The sequence below is a fragment of the Haliotis asinina genome, chromosome 5, assembly GCF_037392515.1.
Source record: "Haliotis asinina isolate JCU_RB_2024 chromosome 5, JCU_Hal_asi_v2, whole genome shotgun sequence".
NCBI lineage: Eukaryota > Metazoa > Mollusca > Gastropoda > Lepetellida > Haliotidae > Haliotis > Haliotis asinina.
Genome location: NC_090284.1, coordinates 47,524,103 through 47,548,495, shown reverse-complemented (window position 1 = coordinate 47,548,495; position 24,393 = coordinate 47,524,103). Strand labels below are relative to the sequence as shown.

The following is a 24,393-nucleotide window of genomic DNA, read 5'->3' as shown; positions in this document are numbered from 1 at the left end:
AAAATTTTCACTAAAGAGAATTAATCAATAGACGAGCCATTAGGTGGTTGAAATGATGTAAGGAAAGGCTTGAATGCCTAAGTACGTGTACTATTAATGTTGTTTTGTACGTACAGCACCTTCGTTGCTGGTTTGTCTAGAGGAGTAATATATCAGTCCTGATACGTGCTGCCTGTTATATTTCCAAATGGGTGCAGCATGTAACGCGTATGTATATTCAGTGGTTAAATGGACATTACTGTCAGTGTCACCGTGAATGTTATTTTTCAGAAAGTGTTTTTATGTTAAGAAATTCGTTCGATTTATATCCATTCCGCGGTGTACTGTCAACCGAGTTTCTGGGCATGTATGTCGCCTGTGTGTACGTGGAGTGTTGGTATTTTTATTTTCTATGGAGATTCTGAGAGAATTATATATGCATGTATGTGTCTTTGAAAAAAACAACAACACATTCCATATTTCTGTTAGACTTGTTATCGAAGATTCGTTGATTACAACAAAGTTAAGTCAATGGCCGATTCCAACAGAATTACTCCATGTAGTTTTAGACCCCACGTCCTTACAGCGATTATACATGAGCATTACTGCGGTTCTGACAACTGGGCGGAGAGGGTAGCCCTGTTGGGTATTTTGCATCAGTTTTGGTGTTCAATTGGTGTTTTATTATAATAAAACCGGCAAAAACCCTCCCACATCCGTAAAGAGTGAGTGAATGAGTATAGTTTTGCGCCGTTTTAGCAATATTCCCGTAATACCACAGTGGATTACACACAGACACATTGTACCCGTGTGGGGAATCAAACCCGAATCTTATGCTTGACGAGTGGGCGCTTTCGCCACTAGGCTACTCCACCGCCCCACAAAGTTGATTGTACAGTTCCGACTATATAATGAACTTGTGTTTATGCGTCACCAATAGTGATGACACCGGGTGTTCCCTTCAAGGTGATTTGTCCTGCTCCACAAGTGGCAACCGTCTTAGATCCGTGAAGGTCCGGGGTACAATAGGCCTCCAGCAACACATGCTTGCTATGAAAGGCGACTATGCTCGTCGTAAGAGACAACTAACGGAATCAGGTGGTTAGGCTCGCGGACTTGGTTGACACATGTCATCGGTTCCCAATCGCGCAGATCGATGCTCATATTGTTGATCACTGGATTGTCTAGTCCAGACTCGATTATTTATAGAATTCCATATGACTGGAATACTGGTGAGTGCGGCGTAAAACTCACTCACTGGTAACCGTCTTGACGTACTATCTGTTATTGATATGAAAAACACTGGAACGTTTGGTGTTTCTGGATTAACGGTATCTTAGATGTCGAAATATTTGGTGTCTTGAATAATGCCATTGTCAACCTAAAATTGTGGAGAGGGACCATAGCGACATCCACGTGAATCGCTGACAACTAAAATCAGGTCCTCTTAAGGTGATCGTAACTCACTAATTTCATAAGATAAACTTAGTGTGATTTTTAAAAAATGGGAGCTACTACAAAGTTAGTAAAGGTTGCTCCGTGATAAAAGTCCCTGGAATGCAGGTTGCGTCTTGACTCCTCCGAGTTTTTAAAACTTGGATTCGGTCAATCTCGTGTCTCTATTGGCAAACCACCTTCTGTTAAACACAGCACTGCGGTATAAGCAGATGACAGACTGACGGTAAACCCTCAAGATTCTCACACTACAGTTTGATGTGTATATTCTCCCGAAGTTTGTGTGCACACTGACACATGACTGGGCTGATAATAATGCAGCGCCATGCGCATCCATTGTGATTAAGGAGCATGTTCGATATCCACATATTGTAGTTCTCCAGTCTATTGTTGTCAAGAAGAGCTACGATCTTCGACGTATCCTTGGTTTTGTTGCTGTATCAGTGATGCTAGACACGACATCCACATATACAGTACACACAGACATATAAAGATACACACATTCGTATACAGTATAGGTACAAGAGGCAAACTGTGTCAATACATAGACATATGGCAAATATTTAATTCTTTTCGTATCATTTGTCAAACTTTAAGTGTGCTTGTATTGTAAATATTGGTTCAAGGGACCTTTGGTGCAGGTATTTACTATAATCAATAATATCTAACAGTGTGTTATTTCCAGTGAGTCAGAGTGTGTTTTCCGATCGCCGCTTATAGACGTTTTGCAACAATAACAGTTTGACAGCAGAATTGGGCTTCAGACAATGAATATGTGAAGAATCGAACCCGAACGTGCCGAGACTAGCAAACGCTTTGACCACTTTCCTAACCAGCAGTTATATAGTGGGTCTACTTGGATACAGGGGCGGTGGGTGGCATGCTGGTTAAAGCGCAAGCTTGTTAGGCTGATGACCAGGGTTCGATTCTCCACATGGGTACAACAGGAAGGCCATGCTCTTGGTATCTTGTTCACTGAATTGGTTGAGTATACAATGTTTACAGCTTGATTAGCAATATTTCCCCATTCACTTATTATCTCGATATACGCTGTATATGTGTGGAAGGGTTGGTGGTGTACGTAGCCTAGTGGTTAAAGCGCTGGTTCGTCACACCGGGTTGTGATTGCCCATGTGGGTACAATATATGAAGCCCATTTCTGGTGTCCCCCGTTATAATATTGCTGGAATATTGCTAGAACCGGCGTAAAAGCATCTTCTCTCTATATATATATGAATGAAAGGGGCAGACGATATACATACTGGTAGTCATAAAGTTAAGACCAGATGTGCAATCTGAAAGAGTGATTGAGTGAATGTTGTTTTATGGCGTGTTCACACTACAATACAAGTTCTGCATAGCGTTGGTATTTACTCTGGACCCGACGAGCCATTGTTTGAGCTCTTCTGGATACGGGTGGGCCAGCCTAAGGCGCGCCCAAGTCCCCAAGGCATGCCAGTAACCTATGGCCGCAGGTTTGAATCCCGGTTGGACCTAATTTCGATTCTCCATTTGTCAGAACCATATCCCTGCTCGTTAGTTGCAGCAACGGGGAAAACGTCCAACATTTCTTCCCTTTAGGCTTTGTCCATTATATGACGAAAATGCCGATAAACGTCTGATAAAGCAATCACGCTACGGTATAGTGAGAGTGAGTGAGTATGGTTTTACGCCACTTTTTTTTGTTTCACACATCGTACCCATGAGTGGAACCGAATCTGGGTTTTCCGAGTGACGAGCAAACGCCGGGCCACCTCACCGCCCCTCCATTGTGTGAACTGGAAGCTGTTCCAAGCGGAGTACACCATTTCATTCACTCAAGTAGCCAGCAGTTGCAATGAAATACGAAGCAGACGAGATCCGTTGCCAGTTATTTATCTTAAATGATTACTAGTCTGCATGGTCCTTGTTTCCTTTTTGCATTGGAGCTGCGTATTGCGGATGCACTAGGCATTAATTCAACGCTGAACATCCATCCTCATTCATTGATGCGTACCAGTAATCTTACGTTCACCAGGATGTACGTGTGGGTGGAACTGGAGCCAGGGTTCATTTATGCTGAAACTGACAATTAGCTTAGCACTCAGAGAACTCTGTGGTTGGGCAAGACGACTTACTGAAGATGGCACGGCCACACCACATATATTTTGATTCAAAACTGGTTCCAAATACGCCTTGCGTGAGGAGAAAGCATCAATTATAATCACATGATGACGCTCAGAGACATTCCTGACAGTACTGGTTTGGTTAGTTGATGTTTTTTTTCTACAGTTGATTTGATTATTGTTGAATTTTATAATGGATGGCCAAGTATTGCGAATAGGTGTGTCTTGAGCTTCGACATTTATGCATGTGATTGTGCTATATGCATTTATAATCTCGACAGTGGCTGGTTATTTATGTATTTTCAGAAGAATCCAAATTGTTGCTCGGGCATCAGAATTTTCTCTCACCCTTAGTCTAACAGAGCACCGGTCCCGTTTCTTTAACCCTGAAGTATTGTTTGTTGTTTAACGTCACACTCAGCACGATTTTAGCGATTCGGCGGTATGTAAATAAACGAATCTGGAAAAGACAATCCAGTGATCAACAGCATGAGCATCGATCTACCCATGTGGGATACCGTGACATGTCAACCAAGTCCTACCACAAGCATGGGTTGCTGAAGATCAGGTCTAAGCCTGATCTTCACGGGTGGAGACGCATGGTTTTCTGAGGATGAGTTCTAACCTGGTTCTTCAGTCATCGTACCTAATGTGTGCCTTTGGTTATCAAACGTGATCACTGACGGACATGCTAATAAATATATGCAAACTGTGATATACCTAGAATACCGCTCCTTCCAAACCTTCTTACAAGTCCTACATCATGAGAAACATAATCAAATCCTAGTGTTCTGTAATTCTGTTTCCACTGAAACAAAAAGTTTTAAGGGCGGAAAACAAAGGATGCAGACAACAAATGAGATAAGAAAAGCGGAAACATCTTACGATTTTACACGACATAGAGGCATTTTATCTGTTTGATGCAATATTATTAAGTCGAAAAACGAATCTGCATTTTTTACTTGTACATGAAAACAATTCTGTCAGCAACCTCATCTTCAAACGATTCAATAAATGTGCATACTTTCGTCCCAGACAGCCCAGACACTTGAGAAAACTTTCATTTTCTCCAAATAAAAAACCCTCTTTATCTTCGCTGACAGTTTATTGAGGTAAATGCTTCTTGCTGACGGTGATTGCATTGTGGCCCCATTTCAGGACATCCGAAGTGTCTGGCAGAAAAGTTGGACAAATAAAAATTAAACAACCAATTAACACAAACTGGAAAGTGACGCGCCTCTGGATGAATATGGGTGGATTTGATTCACGGTACAGTGATGCAATTACCTTCATGGATTTGCCGTTGGTGAGGGAAAAAACTGAGAAAGTTTCAATTTGAAATTTGCAAATACGTTTTCTAGCAGAGGGAATATGTCACAAGGCATCGGAGAGGCAATAAATGTCGTCCCAAGATGGCGTAAAGTTGATGATCCGTCCCGATTTGATTAAAGTCAGCTCAATTCACGCCAGTTTATTGAGAAGCAGATTCCATTGCCGATAGTACCATACTGTACTGAAGGTCGGGTCCATTCATTCAGCCGGGTGATGCAGGCTGTTTAATCGATCAGACAGACATTGGTTATAAAGGCTTGGCCGGTATCATGGAGCTGGTCATTCAATATAAGACTTTGGCCGGGGGAAGATGCTAGTTGGGCGATTCCACTGAACCAGTAGGTTGGTTAACTAATAATTGATTGGGTTGTGCCACTGTGGAAATCTTGAGGGAAGATAGATTATTGATTTTGGTTGGAGTAAGCGTCTTCTATCCTCAAGACTGTATGGCTAGCTGATGGTGAGCGCGAGACAAGGACGGGGAACGTGGTCGAAGGACCAGTCTGAATCAATCTGTTGGACCACGGCGACGGGTCCACTGCTGTTTGAGAGAGTACTGTGGATGTGAGCATAGACATGAGCCACGAGCCGTCCGCTGTTGCGAGTCGATTCCAGTCCCCGTAAACTCTATTACAGTCAGATAGCCAGAACTGAAAACCTCGATGTTGAGGTGCGATTACGTTGTGCGCGTGGCTTGCTCGTGACAAGCAGACGACCGTTTGTGTATCACACAGTACAGAACCCAGCTGGTCTACAGACGTATCTGGTGCTTATTGGGTAAGTATCAGCACTGTAAATATCTATTTTGCAACATTTTCACTGAATATTTACCGGCATTCACGAAACGGAAGTTGTCTGCACTGGGTCTAGCAGACGACAACGTGATGGTTGCAGACGGGTTGCCGAAATGAATCTCATCGCCCCTTTTATCCATTTAAAACCAAAGGAATCGTGTCACAGTGTGTCGCCGAAACGTGTGAATTGCTAGCCTGAGATGATGACGGTCATCGAACGTCTCACTGAGCACTGGCTCCAAAAGCTGGCGATAATGCGACTTCCTGAGTTCATTAGTGCACAAACCGATCATGCGAATACGTAATGCGATGTGATATCGCTGGGTGTTTTCTCCTCCTCTGTGACATTATAAATACAAACACTGATCCACACAGACACTCCCGCCAACCGTGAATACCCCATCCCAGTAAGTGTTACGATAGATAGTACCATTATCCCTACCATAGGCAAGGTGGACCAGACTCACGGCCTATGTTGATGTCAACACAGCTTAGTTAATAGGTACATAACCCCAGTTTATTTGCCCGTGCTCGTGTTCAGATTATTGATTCGCCGCGTTTGGAATTACATCAGGATCCATGTGGATTTAGTAGCGCCACATTCAATCAAACACATGTGTTGGGTGCAATGAATCCATCTAGGACTGAATAAACGCTACAATAGACTAGTTTCCATACGGCCAGGTTCTCGTAGAGCGCAGGATGGGGCATTTTGGCTGTGCGTGTTCTTCCGGCTCTGCTGACTACTCTTTTGGAACGAGTTTTCAGTTCATTCTCGTTTTTGAGGTTAAAAGGATATAACTAGCTCCATGGAAGAACGACTTAAAAGCATCATGTAACAGTCTCGGCACGGGAAGCAACGTCAATGGTTGAGCTGAGGCACTGCTGTGACATGACTCCTTATGTATCCTAATGGCTTTCTGTGATAATGGCCAACATTTGTATTATTACTTCTATGTTGGTTCAACCTGTGTCACAAAACCATTTCACAGAGCACAGACATACGCTATCATGTAGCACGGGAGAGTTCTCGTTGAAATCCTGCATCTTTTTATGAAGCTGTGTAGGGAACCATTTGAGGATTCTGGAGATATATTATCAAGTAAAATAAATGCAAGATCCAAAACCCCTTTCAAGGACCGTTGCACACCATTTTGTAAAACTAAGCTGTTGCGTTTAGGGGTGTAATTTGCACGTTATTTATAAACTTCTGTCAAGCTACGTTACAGTCCATTTTACAGATACATGCAGATACATGTATGTAATGCACGATGTCTATAAACCATGCATTTTCTTTCAAGCGATTTTCCAAACTGTTTCACAGAAATGTGGAAATGTGTCATAAAATACTATGCACCATGTTCTCTATGAACAATTTAGCTTCGTTTCTGGCAACGCTTTTTATATACTAATGATTTTACCAGGCTTACGTACATGACGAAAAAGGTCAACACCTTCATATAAAATGTTAAATGTACAACGCTTGCACATGCTGTGTTTCAGGAAAGAGGCGTAATTCATAGTATGAGTTTTGTTTGTGTTTACAACTGAATTTATAAGACAACTGTAAAACACTGCTTTACGTAGATTTGACTGAAAGCTAACTCTATACCACGAGCATGTGGTTGTGGCACTACCCAAGAATGATGATACCAAATGTCGGCACTCGTCACAAACACATGGAAGGACAGGAAAAACTATTCCCCTAGACAATTACTGGAAAATCTGCTGCAAGCCTAAATAGGCTTTTTCAAGAATGAAAGCTCTAATAGCCATACAGCAATTTCATGAATTATCTTCATTTATATCAAACGAATAAAGTACATGTCATCGACTAATCAAATATTCCATTTCCTTTGCTTGTTGTACCTTCATGAAGGCTGTTTCAGCTGTGATACTCTGACACGTATGATGCTGGTAGTGCTTTGTGACAAGACAATAGCTCCATCACTAATAAACCAAGGATGCAGCTGCCCATTAGCTCAGGTACATTTATCAGGCCACCGTCAGAGAATAATCGCTGCCACTATCGTCTCTCCTTTTGGTTTTGTTGTTTCAGCTTTAACAACAAGATATCATCACATTGTTAGGTTGTTATCACAATTCCTGTCCACTCATTTATATAGTTCTTCGTCATTGTGTTTTAATGAACTCTGGGAGTTGTTATTAATTAGAGCTTCCAATTCTATTGGAATACGTTACATGGGGAAATGGCAAGCGGTTTTGTCGTTCGATGTAAAGGGTGTTAGTGTTGACTTTTTTTGCAGTAAGGTTGTAAGTCTCGTGACTTTACCGTTATGACCTGAAATATAACCATGCTTAAATTTAAATCTGCACCATGTTGATAAACCACATCATGTAGCTAAGCAATAAGAAAATGACATAATATGTAGAACCAGTATGTTGACCTGCTCGATCTGTAAATCATGGGTAATCTTACTGTCGCTTAACGGATTTAATAAGTGCGACAGTGAGGCGGTAATGGATGTCACCTTTACTTTAGAACAGTGTCCATTGACGATTGTGAAACAGTTCTATGCTGTGGACTTACTTGACTTAAAGATTTAAAGATAGTGAGGGATTTGGGTTTTGCTCCGCTTTTAGCAATTTTCCAGCAATATCATGACGGGTAACACCAGAAATGGATTTCACTCATGGTACCCATGTGGAGAATGGACCTAGGTTTTCGACGGGTTAAGCGAACGCTTTACCCTTTAGGCTACCCTACCGATACATGTACGTGTGCGTATGCGTTCGCGCGTGTGTTACTCCCAACCAACCAGACCTTATTTAATTCTCTCTAGTGCCGAGCGTCAGTCAGCTTAATAAAAAATACCGATCATTAAATTTTGGTAACTCTATCGAACCCCTAATAGATCACCAGCCTGCGGGACAAGACTGTCTCAACTAGACCTCGACAGACGTGGTAGGGCCGTAGAACTTCACTTTGAGGAATACCAAAGTTCATAACACAGTATTGTTATCAAAACTAGAACAGCTCGCTGCACGCTATTAACTAAATAAGAATAACACATCACCATACAAGAGTTCTGACAGACTTGCAGAATAACACAGCGTTAATGAGGGCCGTATTAAGCGTGTGTAACCTTTACATGTACTGCCAGTCCCTCCTCCTTCAACACATCAAGTAACAATGCTTGGGTATGGTCTTACACAACACAATGGAACAACCACCACAGCGTACAGAGCATCCTACAGCAACAGGGCGCAGATGAAGTAAAGCACGACGAGAAAAAGATCAATGCTGCCAACAGTAATATCAAAGTTTCAGGACCAGATTTAGCTCCGTATTGTCGAACAACGTAAAAAAGTTGGTACTCATTATAGACATGATAAATATAAAATCTTGATCGATTTTTGAGTAGATGTAAACGGTATTTTGAGATGTCTGTGCTGTATCTGATGTTAAATTGCAACCAATCTCAGTGTCAGTAGACAAGTGTGATCTCGGGATAAAATGATAGAAAACACCAGTGAGAGGATGTGACATTTTCCAAGTGGCCAGACGACGGTTTTACGGATGCTCGGCTTAAAGAGCAAAGAGACGTCCAAAGAGCCAGAACATACAATTACTCGGAAACGATCTTTACACGCACTGTGTGGCACTGGGGATAGGTGAAAGAAAACACCAGTCTGGTTTCTTAATTCTTTCTTTTGAAAATACTACCGTATTAGGATTTATGAACTGTCCTCAAATAGGTGTTTCGTATTTCATTTTCGCGTGAAAGGTGAAAGAAAATACCAGTCTAGTTCTTTAATTCTTTCTTTTGAATGCACTAACATATCAGGATTTATGTACTGTCCACATATAGAGATGTTTTGTGTTTAGTCTTGAGTGGTTAGTTAGAGTGTCAATTCATATAGCGCCTATGCATTTTTGTCTGAACGGCGTTGATCGGAAATAGGGGATTTGGGTATTCTGAGGGTACAGAGAAATAGCATTTAAATTTCCTTAATCTTGCCCCCGGACTAACTCTTGAAAACACATGTTCTTGGTGGATGGTAAACTGGGGTGAGAACCTCTTTATAACTAAATATGAAAGAGAATGGCCACGATCTTGTGTAATCTTGTAACAAAAGGTAACGCGAAAGAAATGTCAAGCGTATTCCTCAATTCAATTACGGCTGATCGTAACGCAGTCTCGATCGTTTAACCTTTTCTAACTGCATTCGCGACCGAAGTGTTTCGCGCTTCTCATATTCTAATAACGTGTGGATTGCCTAAGGTCCTGAAAAATATACTTCATCCAAAATATATAAGTTACGTTTTAGCTTGTTCGAAAGGTTATCACTACCACTTTGCTCTACAGCTTCTTCACCGCATCAAATACTTACTGAAAAAGAGAAGATTGTTACCTCATTTTGTAATGCATGACGAATAATCACAAGCGCCATGTTGAAACAAGACGGGCATGAGATATTAAGAGAACATACAACTTATATGCTGTGGAAATCAGATATTATTGAACATTTCCATTTCAATTTTCGTTTTGAGATGTACATAGAAGACAAATATGGACATATCTAATAAGTATGTATATTAACATATCATGCTGTCTTTCAGCGGATCTTTTGTACATCTAGTTTGAACCATTTGAACACTTTCTTTATGTTTGTATCAGCTGCTGTGCGCGAACATAAGATTTACGAAATTATAAGTATTATGTTGTCAGTATAGTGTCATATATGTAATGCATTGCTTTCGGTCCTCCAGTTGTGCAGTGTTGTCAAGTTTCTGAAAGTAACGGACCTCTAACAGTTTCAGGTCAAAAGCGATATCGGGTTGATTAAAGAGACCACTGTGGGTTTGGTTGAAAGTTCCTGATAGTTGAGTATGCCTGTGTTTCAGATCTGATTTTCACAGGCTAATGGGTTAAGTGTTCGCTCATTAAGACGAATTTGATTCCTAACAAATCCAACGTGGAGATAAATAAAAAGTGAATATATTGCTACACACGGATCTAACTTATTATCAATACAAGCAGCATCGACTGAACTTTAAATACATAGTCAGTATTAGCCGAGTGTGCTTTCATGTCGCAAACATGTATTATAGATAATGATTTCATATTCGAACCTTTCGAGAACATAATCTATATTTTTAGAACTAAAATGTTATATTTACAATATGGACGAGGATGATAATCTCTTCGCTCTATATGTCTTTATCGACATAATCAATGTTGGAAGAAGTAATTCCAGTCAGCGAAGAGGCTTAAGAAGTCGCATACGTTGCAGTATTTAAATGAACCTCCCAATTTTTCATAATGCCAATAACATAAATTTCAGACTTGTTTGACTTCGTGTTTTGGAAGCAACCCCCCCCCCCCCACACACACACACACACATATATACACGCACGCACGCACAGACAGACACAGATAGGGTGTGTTAGAGTTGTAAAACATTTGTTAAAACACTTTGGCCTTACGATATGGAACAAATTAGGAAGTGGGGTATGAGTAATGGAGTTACGCTTAACCTGTTAATATTACACGAAACACTTGACATCCATATTTCAAACTGTCGTGTTTGACGAAATATTGTAACTATATTCGGCTTTCGTGGTGCCAAGTTGATGTTTCAAATAAAGAAGTCCACATCATGAGTTAGTGTGTTATTTTCAACCTGTCTGAGGATATGCACCAGGCATCCTTTCTTCAACGTATTTTGTCAATAAATGAAATCTTTCGTGTCATTTATTCCATTAATGGCAAGACAAGTGAGTCCTTAGATGACGAATAACTAAAAACCACAACACACTTAAATGAAAACCTGCCAAAATGGTACGATACTGACAATGTCATATTCATTCGTCAAACACTGTCTACCATATCAGGTGAGCGTATCCCGTACTACCTGTTGCACACGACACAAACACGTGCAAAGGCATGTCAAATGGTCAGCAGAACTAACTCTGAATCACCTCGTACAAGTCAATGTAGGGAATGGCGGCGGATCGTTTGGTCACCGATTCTTTGAATTTGGAAATTTTCTCCAATGTTGTATGATGGATAAAATAACTTTTGAACCAGGATCGTTTGACTGTTTCTGAAGTGAGGAAATGTGAGGAAAAGTAATACTTGCTCTAACTCCACACCCTTTACACGATGCCCCAAACACTCTGAACGCACGTGATATCAGATGACGTTGTTTTAACATTATTTTAAAAAAGTAGGTGATATTCCATTTCGCGAGCATACCACGAGCCAATGCCAGTGCATATGAGAAAAAGTAATATACGTTCGGATGAAACATGTCCAAATGAATGTAATCACTGTCACATTTTCTCTGAATTTACCTTCCTCCCTGACTTCTTCGTTTGCATTTTATCAATCTTGTAAATCCAACATCCCCTACTTTTAAATGGTATATATGAATTGCATTATTCTGGTTGATCGTAATTCCTCAGTGTTATTTCTCTACACGAAAATTGCCAATGGAATGTGTTCTGATTCTTATCCAGTGTTTTAAAAAAAACATTTGTTGTTTTTTTTTACGTAGACAAGGCAAGATGTATCACAATTGCAAATCTGAAGTCAACACCTTGTAAGTAGATGCGTATCTCCGCGTTTGCGTCAGTGTGATCGACATGGCGTATCACAGTCTGGAGTTGTTTTCAACTACACATACGTCACAACGTTGTGATTGGACATGTTTTTAAGCAATCGATCTGAAATAGAAAAACACTTGAAAAGACTCTTTTTATGAAATAAATGAATTTTAATCACTGAAAAATGCGCCTGTGCAACTGCACCGTCATCCTATTGATGTGTATTACATATGATTTACATGTTAATTTCAGTATAACGTGCTGGAATGTCATTATCTTGAGTAGCATGTCTATCACATGCCACGTTACGTTGTAGAAGTTGGAGAAGTAAATAATTTGAAAAAAGAAGTCCTCCTGCTCTACATCATCTCAATATGCAACTTCACCGTTCATCTAAGAAATCCGCTTCTGTGTCCTACGTCTCGGCTTCGGTATGCGGGGATCCACATGCTTTCAGAACTTGTGTCATTTCTATGTTAATACGTGTCCATTTCCCTAAGATCAATAGTGAAGCTGTCAATAACAATGCCATTTGCATGTACATTACATTGTCCTTACACCTTTCACTATTACCCATATCACTTTGTATGTTATAATATAGTCGCAGAGGTATGACTAGTCGCCGATAAAATCCTCAAGTAAGCAATTACAATCGGCGCTGACATGTCATATTTTATTCATGAGCAATCTGGGCATTGTCAATTTTCAATTGAATCAACCCCAACATCATCAGACGTAGCAGAAGAGATCAAATAAGATAACCATGGAGTAATTAGTACACCATTTGTCCAACAAAAAATCATTTTCTCCACAAGTATTGAAAACACACTGATTACTATTAAGATGATATAGCCGTCCATGGACTCTTTCATATGTTCTCAGTGTGATTGATGAAGCTCAGGATCTGGTTGGATCCGCCTCTTTCTGAGGACAAGGTTATTAGAATAGATTCATCCGTTCTGAGAAGGTATAACTCTAAATATTCTTTCATTTCGGATTCTATGGGAATATGTGACCTCAAAATATATGATTTATAGATATATGTGCTGTATTAATCTGTTTACACATATGGCTTTGTAATACGCTTTCAATTGGTTCCGTCTTCGTCCGACGTCCTCGTGTCTCTGATCTTCTACCTTACTGGAAGTATTTGGTTTCCTTATGTATAGTGGTTTTGAGAATGTATATAAGAACTGTTCAATTAACAATATCATTTGTTTATTTTACGAAAAATATTTTGCTGGCACGTGAAGAACTGACAAAAAACGTATACACCCATAATGAACTAAAAGTGAAAAAAATACGAAAACAAAACAAAAGCAAACATGAAACAAGAAAATATTACTGTATAGTGACGTATTTGAAACGGCTATCATGGTTCCAGTTTGGATTGTGCATTTCAGCCCAGCAAGCTTTGCATTTTATGTCAAATGCAATTACTGTAGTATACTCCCTTTATTCCCGGGTGGGGTAGCCTAGTGGTTAAAGCGTTCGCTCGTCACACTGAAGACCTGGGTTCCATTCCCTAATGGGCACAATGTGTGAAGCCCAATTCCGCTGTCCCGTGTTGTGATTTTGCTGGAATACTGCTAAAAGCGGCGCAAAACTAACTCACTCACTCTTTATTCCCATAGTGTTATACCTCTACATCTACAAGTCGTTTTTCATTTATATGCATGAAGGAAATGGTGCACATTTCATGAAGGATGTCTTTTGTAAACTCATCTGTTTTTCTGTAATGAAAATACAAATATCAAATATTGGTTTGCTTTGTTGTAATAGTACATACAGGACTGGCGAATAAAGCTGCTATAACGTTGTATATATAAATGTGCAAGAATCACTGTGGTGTCTTTCTAGCCAGTTTGCCTTGTACCAGTCATCCACAACCGCTATACTCCCTAAATGTATATTGATGATGTTTATTATCCCGTTATTGTCCTCCGATGTCATAGCTATAAATAAATTATGTCCAGGTTGAAATAACATGAATAAAAATGTTCATTCGTAGATAAAATGCAATGCAAAGCAGAGGCTGTTGTTCTTATTAAGACCAGGCAATGCAATGTTTCCGCTCTTGAGGCTTGTGGTACATGCATTTGGAGGGCCTTAGTCGGGTTCGTTACTGAGGGATAATAATACTCTCGTGGAACCAATTAATCAATGAGTGTTTTTTCCCTCTTGGTTTAGAAAGAAATGGGTGGACTCATCAATCAAACTGTCCTCGGTGGCATTCTGAGCTTAAATGAGATCAAACTGACACTAGCACACTGAAAATACCCTGCATGTTTTCTAATGATTTACAATGAGTCTGAGACGTACTGTTAGCGAGAAGGTTGGGAAAGAGTTTTGGTTTGCATCCGTTATATAACGGTATTTTTTAATTAATATTTCTAATAACGTGTGTCATATGAAATTGATTTTCAGTGGACTCTCCTGATTTCGTAGTTGAAGGGACAAAAGAGATGTTTTTCATCAAAATAACGTTATGTGATCGATGGATTCTCATTTTCGAAAAACAAGTTTATACAAAACAAGGAAACTTTTTTATTTTGATTAAAATGAGAAGACGGTATTTTCGTTACAATTCCTTTGCAAACTTGTATTTTCAGTTCCAATAGTTACTTAACTAACTGAAGATCTGAGAATAAAATGACACCACAATATTGATGGTTTCATTCAGAAAGCTGTTGACATTTGTTTCTTATATTTATTTTTTCTTATTTCATGAAATAACCATCAGTAGACCCTTTACTTATCCTGCCATCGGTTACAGCTCACCCATTCCGATCGGGAGCTTATATAAACTCATAGCTGAGCTTATATATCACTCAATACATTCCAAAGCTTAGGTTTCCATCTTTGAGCCACTGCAAGAGACCGTTTTAAACATGCATATGTGAGGTATACACAGGCTAGGTATTGACTATAACACGTGGATCTCCATGTAGAGACAGTACTGCAATGAGATAAGTGACATGAATAACGTCCATTTGTTGTGAGGTAAACACAGAAACTAATGTACGATACGATTAATAACACAAGCACTCCACCGATATACGTTTTGAAAAAAAATTAGGGGTTGTGCGTCACTCATGTACCGTCATATACACGTTCAAAACACCGACAAGGAAAGATCATTGATTACCCAATCATTTCTAATTGATTATGTGAGTAAGTATTATTTTACGCCGTTTTGAACAGGAATTTATTCATTGTCTAGGAATGCTAGCTTGATAATGTTATGTACAGCGTGATGACAAAAGTATTCGCAACTTTTAAAAAAATAAACACAAGACCGTATGAAAGCTTTAACCAGTGATATTTCAAGTAAATAATTATGTCATACCTCAGTACCTGGTCAAGCTCCTCTTGGAGCATATATAGTCCATAATCCGACGTGGCATTGATTCATATGTTTCTAACATAGTGTAGAGTGATATTTGTCCAGACATCGTGGATGGCGTCATATAGTTCGTCAGTGGATAGACGACGTCAGTGGATAGTTCGTTAGAGGACAGAATGTGATCGTCGCTGTAGTGTTGTTTTGATGTGTAGCCCTACATTTTCAACAATATTAAGATCGGGAGACTACGCAAGCCAAGTCACGCAATTTACAGTATTGTCACACTTTTATTCCTGAATGATTCGTGCCCGATGCACTGGGGCGTTGTCATCTAGAAACCGATATCGTTTGTTGTTGAAATGCCGAGCTAGAACGGGCCAGAGGTTGTCTGCAAGTATTTCACTATACTTGCCAGCACTAATATTACCATCAACACGACACAAGGTGCCAATACTGTACTAAGTTAAAGAAATGTAGATCAGAACGGTTAACCTGACCTGTTTCGTGTGAATAGTCACATTGTCACGATTCAAATATATATATTTTTTTGCAAACATACCGAATCGTTGATTCAGGTACACCTAATAATCTCACAATGTCAGACGTTCTCTCCAATTCCGTTCCAAATCGACAATTAGTTGTTTCGTATTGATGTTGAGTTCCTTTGATTTTCGGTTATTTATATGACAACATTGCACATGCGCACTAATCGTATATCAAGCTCATAAGCCACGTATCAAACATGAAAATTTGTTGAGTATTTGCGAAGCAAGAAACAACATACGAAAACCGCGAATGCTTTTGCCATCACCCTGTAGGTCTAAGTCGTTCTTTCTGTGAGTATGAGTATAGTTCCAGGAAATGTAATTAGGGCAAATTGGAGATTCCAACCCACTGTTAAGTGACGCAGATGTACTGCGAGTTGCGGCACCCAGATGACTAGACAACCTGGGTCTAGATTTTAAATGGTCTCCTAGCGCTAAGATGGTCTTAAATGCCATACATTAACATTAACTTGAGACTATCTGAGCACTAAGAGAGATGCAAAAATCTTTATGCCCAGGGTTGGCTCTTGGTTATTATATTTCCCGATGTAATGACGTTAGTCAGTCATAATTATCGTTTCATTGACAACAGATGATGTAACAATGACATAATAATGACGTCATTGTTGTCTTATAGTCATGTCACCATAGTGTATGATGTCACACGTTCCAACAATACAATTGGAGAAGTCACTTGTAAATTATGTTTTACCTTCAATTGTTTTTGTCAGCAATCACATAGCCGTTGAGTGGCATTTATTGTGAGAATTACAGATTTCCCAACTTAAATTACCTGGAAAGTGAGAAATAAATGAAAAGTAAGCAGAAACTCCTAAACATTGCGTACCTCACAAAATTGTTGATATGATTAGATCATTTCCCTGATAATATATCAATGTTCATATTCATTTTACAAGGTTTGTCGTTAAAGCAGTAAAACATCGGACACCTGCATCGAGGCAGACTTGGACTTTTCACGAACACCTGGTGTCATTACTGATTTTCAGTGATCCTTTCATATCATTTTCACAGCTATTCTGAGAGTAGCCAAGACTGAGTATTTTTTGCACTGATGTTTCATGTTTCATATTTGGGTTTGCTTCCATTTTCGAATCTTGGAGATCAAGGTTAATGTTGATCTTCAGTAACCCACGCTTGTCCTAAAAAGCGACCCGGGTGGTCGTGTCACCGTATTCCAGTTGCTTAGATCGAAGCTTATGCTGTTGATCACTGGATTGTCTGGTCCAGACTCAATTATTTACAGACTCATAGTCACTTCATTTTCAACGATCACGTAGCATTCACTGGAGTACTGTTAACACCTAGCTCACGATCTCATGTATTCTTCTTTTGTATATTAGGACGTAATTTACATGTTTGATTCCCTACACAAGGACGTCATATATAGTCAAACGCCTTCTTCGTTCTTCCATTGTGGATCCTGGCGTTTCTTTCACATATTCATCCTCTCTGGTTTCACCATCATGGGAAGTAAAATCCAGGCCCTAGATTTTCGAAGCTCTCCTAGCTTTAAGATAGTCGTAAGTTAATGTTAATGTATGGCACTTACGACTATCTTAGCGCTAAGAGAGCTTCGAAAATCTAGATCCAGCTCACGAACTCGTGTTTGCGTCATTTGTATTTTAACTGAAAAACCAACATATCCCAATACATGGCATATAATTTAAGAAACTGATAAAGAAATAGATGTATGAATGACAGGTGATGTTAATTATTAATGGACTGTAATGGCGTCGTTGAAACATCTAATGTTACGTCAATCACTGCCATTTTGCACCAAGTCGTTCAGACAGTATCGATGACTTTCCTCTTCCGTTCCTCTTGGGCCATCAAGAAATTTTGCCAATTACCGAGTTTCACTGACGATAAGCGACTTATAAACACCATCACGATATTCACGACGATAATTCATGATACACTCTTTTGGTGTGAATATGCGTGACAGTATTCAGTATATAATTGTGATTCAACAACGAAAGATAATGCCATAATGTCTTATATCCATATCTGATATGGGAAGGATCAGTCGATGTCTACTTTGATGTTACTGAATAGTGATTTACGTGCTCGATTCCTCACAAGGGGACGTCATGTGTAGTTACGTACCTTGCTTATTCCAGGATGCGCTGATAATTTGTCTTACTTGGTCTCCATTGTGATCTTGTCCTACTCCATACCATACTAGCGTTCGAAATTAGCTTCGGTCCTTAGGCTCGAAGCCGACTGGAAACGGCTCAGGCCCACAGCTTTTGTTTTCCGCAGGCCTTTATGGCCGACAGCTTGTTTCATACTCAGTAAGAGTGTTATTTTTCAGAAAATATCATTCAGTTATTTCTATTTTTAATCTTAATAAGCAGCTGTTGTCAGTAAGTAAAACGACTGTCATTTGCTTGACATGGATGTTGATTTGTTGTAAATTGAAGACTTGGTCACCGGAGTTAAACTCGGTGTGCTAGTTATCACGTTTGTTTGCTGGGAATTACTTACACTGTAACTAAAATATAGGGCCTACACATTCTGATCAGGACCCATTATTTTCCATGGTTCTGGGTCCTTGGGTCCTGCAGCTTATCCTGGTCAAGGGCACACACTATTCCATACCCTGATTCGCTGGTTTCAGCAACTTGTGAAATGCCCGAGATGCGTATCAACTCCTTGTTTCCTCCAGAACGGATCTGGCATGTCTTTATAGAAATGAAATGCTGTGCTGTCCCAAGTCGGACCCATGTCGACGCATACTTCAAGATTTGAAATACGCTTGAGTCTTATTTTCAAGATCTGTCATGCCTGATGGTATTGTATTTCGAACTTTATCACCTATTTCCACATGCGGTCTCATTGTGTTAACACCCGTCAGAATTCACAATTTCACTTCAAAGAGAGCCATTTATTGTTTGATAAGAGTTTCGTTAACACCTACACATTTTTAGAGACGGGTGACACCGGTAGTCCTTATCACTTCTATATCGGACCGACTACTACTGGGGCGTGGGGATGGCCTAGTGGTTAAGGCACAAGCACGTCACGCCGAAGACCCAGGCTCGATCACGATTCCCCACATGGGTACAATGAATGATGTCCCCACCCCCACCCCCACCCCCAATGAGCGATATTGCTTGGATATTGCTACCACTTTTTAGGATATACACGATTGAGTGATGACATTGCTTTTGTTTGTTTTTGTTTCGTTTTTATTGTTTGCATTGTCTAACTTGACCATAAATTTCATAAAAAACGTTGGTACATCTACATTTGTATTTGCGCTTGTCTTCTATGCAAATAGAACTGTTTGAACACTAATTCACTCTGGATTGTTTCTGGAATCATCCCTTTCAGTCCCCTGAGTAATTATGTGGAAATGGGCTTTTTGTATACGTAGTCATTTAAACCGGAACCTGTCTCCCCTGCCACCGGTGTATCGGCGGGCGATGTAAGTCGCCTACAGCGTGTTTGATACATACAACAGAAAGTCAATATAATCCTCCGATACGTTCATGACAAGTGTTAAAGCACCTCTGTGTATTGGGTATTGCCCTGCACATCCTACAGCACTGCATCACGCAATTTACGCACAGAACGTTGTAGTGGTCTGATATATTCGTGCTAATATATGTGCTTCATCCTAAGTTGTGTGAAATGATCTTACCAAATGATCTTAGATCGAGAATTATGTAAGAGAGCCGGGATTTTATGTTGCCTAGATGGATATCACAGTAAGCATTATGTATATGTGCTGTCGTCAAGTGATATTGCCAGAATATTGCAAACTGGGGTTCAAAGCGGGTGAACAATTCTCTAGAATTAATTAATTATGACAGATGCCATGGAGGGGTTAGGATACGCGCATTTCTTTAGCAAGTACCTGGCACAGTACAGTACATTTACACATGCTGTATCATCATATCACATGGTGGCATTCACTGGATTGTCTAGTTCAGACTAGATATCTTTACAAACAACAAACACCATACAGCTGCAATACTGCTGAAACAACTACATGTATATACGAATGATATAGCTACAGGTGTACAATCGACTCTGCTTATAGCAGATATTTCTTTTGGGTGTGGAAAGGGTTTTGTCGCATGTATTTATTTACTAAACAAAGATACAACACCTCTGCATCATACAGTTCTATGACGGTGTACTGAATATGGCAGTCGGCTGCAACAGTCACACTCGTGTATGCGTGATGGATACCTAGCTCAGTGCAGCAATCCTATTCTAAATTTAGCAGTACCCATGCTGGTGGTGTTCATTTTCAGAGGAATCGACGTTTAGGTTGCTGTAGTGGATATTGATGTTAACAAGTATGAATTGAGCATGTTGGTATTAGTTTAAAATGATATTAGATGACTTATGATCGCTGTTCATCGTCAGTTATGTATCGCCGTGAAATTGCTTGAATATTGTTGGGTAAAAGGACATACTTGCTCACCCAGAAGGGGTAAGTCTAGTGGTTTTAGCGTTCACTCATCATACATATGATATTTCAGACAATCATAACATTCATATCATTAACTAGACAATGACAAGGTCACATTTCACAAGTCTATATAACCTATATTATCCATCTGAAATCAACAAGACAATGGTAGGACCATGTTTCAGGAGTCTACGTAATCTATATTACCCATCTGAAATTAACAAGACAACGACACTCTTTTTAAGGTCATATTTCAGACGTCTACATAACCTATATTACCCATCTGAAATTAACTAGACAACGACTCTCTTTTTAAGGTCATATTTCAGAGGGCTACATAACCTATATTACCCATCTGAAATTAACAAGACAACGACACTCTTTTTAAGGTCATCTTTCCGAAGTCTACGTAATCCATATTACCCATCTGAAATTAACAAGACAACGACACTCTTTTTAAGGTCATATTTCAGAGGTCTACATAACCTATATTACCCATCTGAAATTAACAAGACAACGACTCTCTTTTTAAGGTCATCTTTCCGAAGTCTACGTAATCCATATTACCCATCTGAAATTAACAAGACAACGACACTCTTTTTAAGGTCATATTTCAGACGTCTACATAACCTATATTACCCATCTGAAATTAACAAGACAACGACACTCTTTTTAAGGTCATATTTCAGACGTCTACATAACCTATATTACCCATTTGAAATTAACAAGACAACGACACTCTTTTTAAGGTCATATTTCAGACGTCTATAAAAAATACCATAAATTGACAGGAGATTCACAAGGCCATAGATATCAAACTTATAACGTTTCAGAATAGAATAGCCTATACTGATGTACAAGACTTGAAGTAGTGGTACTATTTGGTACACAACAAACCCAATCTCCAATGGGCTTTCAAGTGAACACAGCAGCAGCACCGATAACTGAAATGTTACGATCCTCATACATCAGAGCTCAGCAGACAGTTGACTTTCCTATAAATCAAGTCACATATGGAAATTGCTGTCTGAGGAAGGAATGTATTCCATGATGCAGTACATTACATCTAAACCTTCTGAATTCACGACAAAGGGAAGAGACATACCGCTAATTGGGTCTATTGACACTGTGTTCATTAAGTTCATTATCAGCTTCCTTTGATCATAATCAAGTGTTCATTGCTTTGATCTATCCTCTGTCCAATGCCATAAATGATTTAGGTATGACGTTAAACCTTTATGTCTTTAGCTTCACGGACCCCACTCCCGGGCTCACTAAACTTCAGCTGTTAGCTTAAACGTCTAATGGACTGTAAATGTGATTGCGTTACTCAATTTATAGCCAACGTCTTCCAAAGAGAGAGGATTATTGCATATCAATATATGTCTGTAAATTAAAAAGCGATTTGCATTTTTACATGTTCCATAACCAACTGTACCATGCCTTTATCGAGATGAGGCGACAGCCGCATCACTGTGATAAAGCATCCCTAATATGATGCACTAGTGTGGACGTGCTGGGATTATTCATGTATTCATACTAACCCAAGATGAAAGCGTCCCCAGATCTGACTCAAATACATATAAAAGCAGAAACAAATATTGACGCAAAAATGATAACATTCACGGATGACTTTGTTCCTACTAGTCAGAAGCCCATTTCTGGTGTCCCCCGCCGTGATATTGCTGGAATATTGCTAAAAGCGGCGTAAAACTAAACTCAATCAGTCAATTATCCTACTGTTACGTTCTTTTTTAACACATTACAATCATACATAAAGATGTATGACATTCATACGTGAACATGTAAAAGCAGTAACTGTTTTGTCGTTATTCGTCGCGTTTTAGGTTATTCGACATAAATTGTAGTTCCATTGTGGAAAATCATTTTTAAGATATTTTTACAGGTCACAACCTTAATGGGAAATTAAATGTAAAAGATCATAATTTCATTCATTATTTGATTTTGTAGTTATTGTTTCTCCTTGTTGATTACTTGAATTTTTACCTCAGCAAAAAAATTATAAAAAACACAACTTACAAATTTGTAAAATGTCTGATCTGAATCTTCAAAAGTTCAGCGACATGATAGGCCACTTTAGAAAGTCTCTATTTCCTGTTTTTGATGTTTGATGACAGATCACGTTTTCCTGTTGGCAAAACAATTATTGCCATCACGAAATACAATTGTCCATCGTATCCATATGTTTGTGAAAAAATATCAGTCAACAGGAAATTAATATGGAGTGGTCTTACCTATGCCGGTGGTGATTATAGAAAGGTATCTCTCGCCTCGATGTCGTAAAGGGTGTGAATTATTTACTCTTGGGAACTATGAAAACTGGCTGTCCATGACCAAAGTTGGATATACAGGCGTCTACGTCATAGTTCTTAAAAGTTGAAATCACATCCATCAGTGGCACTATTGACCGTAAATGTAGACATGAGCTTCTTCAAGTGGTCTGAGGTCACACCCAAAATAGCTTCCATTATTGTGTAGACAAATATTGGTCAAGCCAGCCAATGAAATGAAAATATCTGGAATGATATCAAGTGTTCCACAACAATAGTCCAAGCGCCTTAGGTCAGATTCTTATCTGTTCACAAGGTGGCAGCCATGAGACGTTTATTCTGTGCATGGGTTTCTGCCCAAAGGTTTGAGGAAAGCATATGGTTTAGGTTGACGCTTGTTTACTTTGATCATGAGGTCTTTGAGCAGGATTCACTACAGAAAGCCATGTAACGTTTCCATATTCAGCCTCCTAGTCTACAGTGGTCCTTTCAGAGTCACACACAGTCAGCAATTACAAAACGTGTAAATACTGCTTATCGAGTTTGGATGCGATAATCTGATAAGTCTATGCAGCCTCAGGTCCCCGGACAAATAGTGTATGACCACGACCGAGAATATCCGGGTTCTTGACTCTCAGAGGCAGGATGCTTTGACAGATGGGTGCAATCCATCGTACAAATCCCCACGATAATTTATCTTTATAAATTAAACCTTCAGTATTAAAACATTTAAAGTGTCTCATATTCCTGCACCGGCATGAACAGTCTATACTGTAAACCTCTTAGTTTCGACAGAGTATCCCTTGGTTTGAATGAAAAGCAATGAAACGACTGTATTCGAACTTTAAAACTATCGAGCGTTTTAAGAATTTTAGTTAAGCACTTCATTGTAATATGATCCTTTGACTACTTTTGATCTTTTATTATATGCTTAACCTGTTCACTATATCACGGAACAAACCATAGACACCAGTAGCTGATCTTCGCACATATTCCTGCAGTTACACTCTATAAATCGTATCATTTCTTTGTTCCAAGTATAACTCATACTTCCACGTACTGTCAAGTGCTTCCCAGGTAGGGCAAACATTTACAGCCCAACTTAACCGTTTCCTATTGCATGTGAAGTATGTGTTTAGACATCTCATTTGAGTGTCATAAAATATAACTGTCAATAATCTGATCAATTCTCCTCGCCATGACAAGTGTATCTACCGACTGACACAGGTCTATATTAATCAATTCGTCTTATAGTAGTTAATGTATCGCCCACGAGAGTTCAATACCTCGAGAGTCTCTTTGGAATGTATGCCCGCGTCGGCGCAAACTGGATAAACGACTTTTTTAAAAACAAAATGCCAATTTAACATGTTTCAATATACCTGAAGATACCCATCCTACCGATAGTAAGGTATTCCATATCAATATTTATAGCCTATTAAACCCGATGTAGATGCACTTAGTGCTTTTATCACTACAACCCACGATGGTGCAATTACTCCAAGCACAATTGCAGAAATTAAAG

General features: G+C 39.4%; 1 protein-coding gene across 1 annotated transcript in view; it reads left to right on the top strand.

The window, feature by feature from the left end:
- Positions 1-5,561: 5,561 nt before the first annotated feature.
- LOC137284646 (cadherin EGF LAG seven-pass G-type receptor 1-like) overlaps positions 5,562-24,393 on the top strand; it is a 122,437-nt gene continuing 103,605 nt past the window's right edge. Inside the window, exon 1 of the mRNA XM_067816537.1 lies at positions 5,562-5,648. The gene's annotated coding sequence lies outside the window, so the exon portion shown is untranslated. The remainder of the gene's footprint in view (positions 5,649-24,393) is intronic.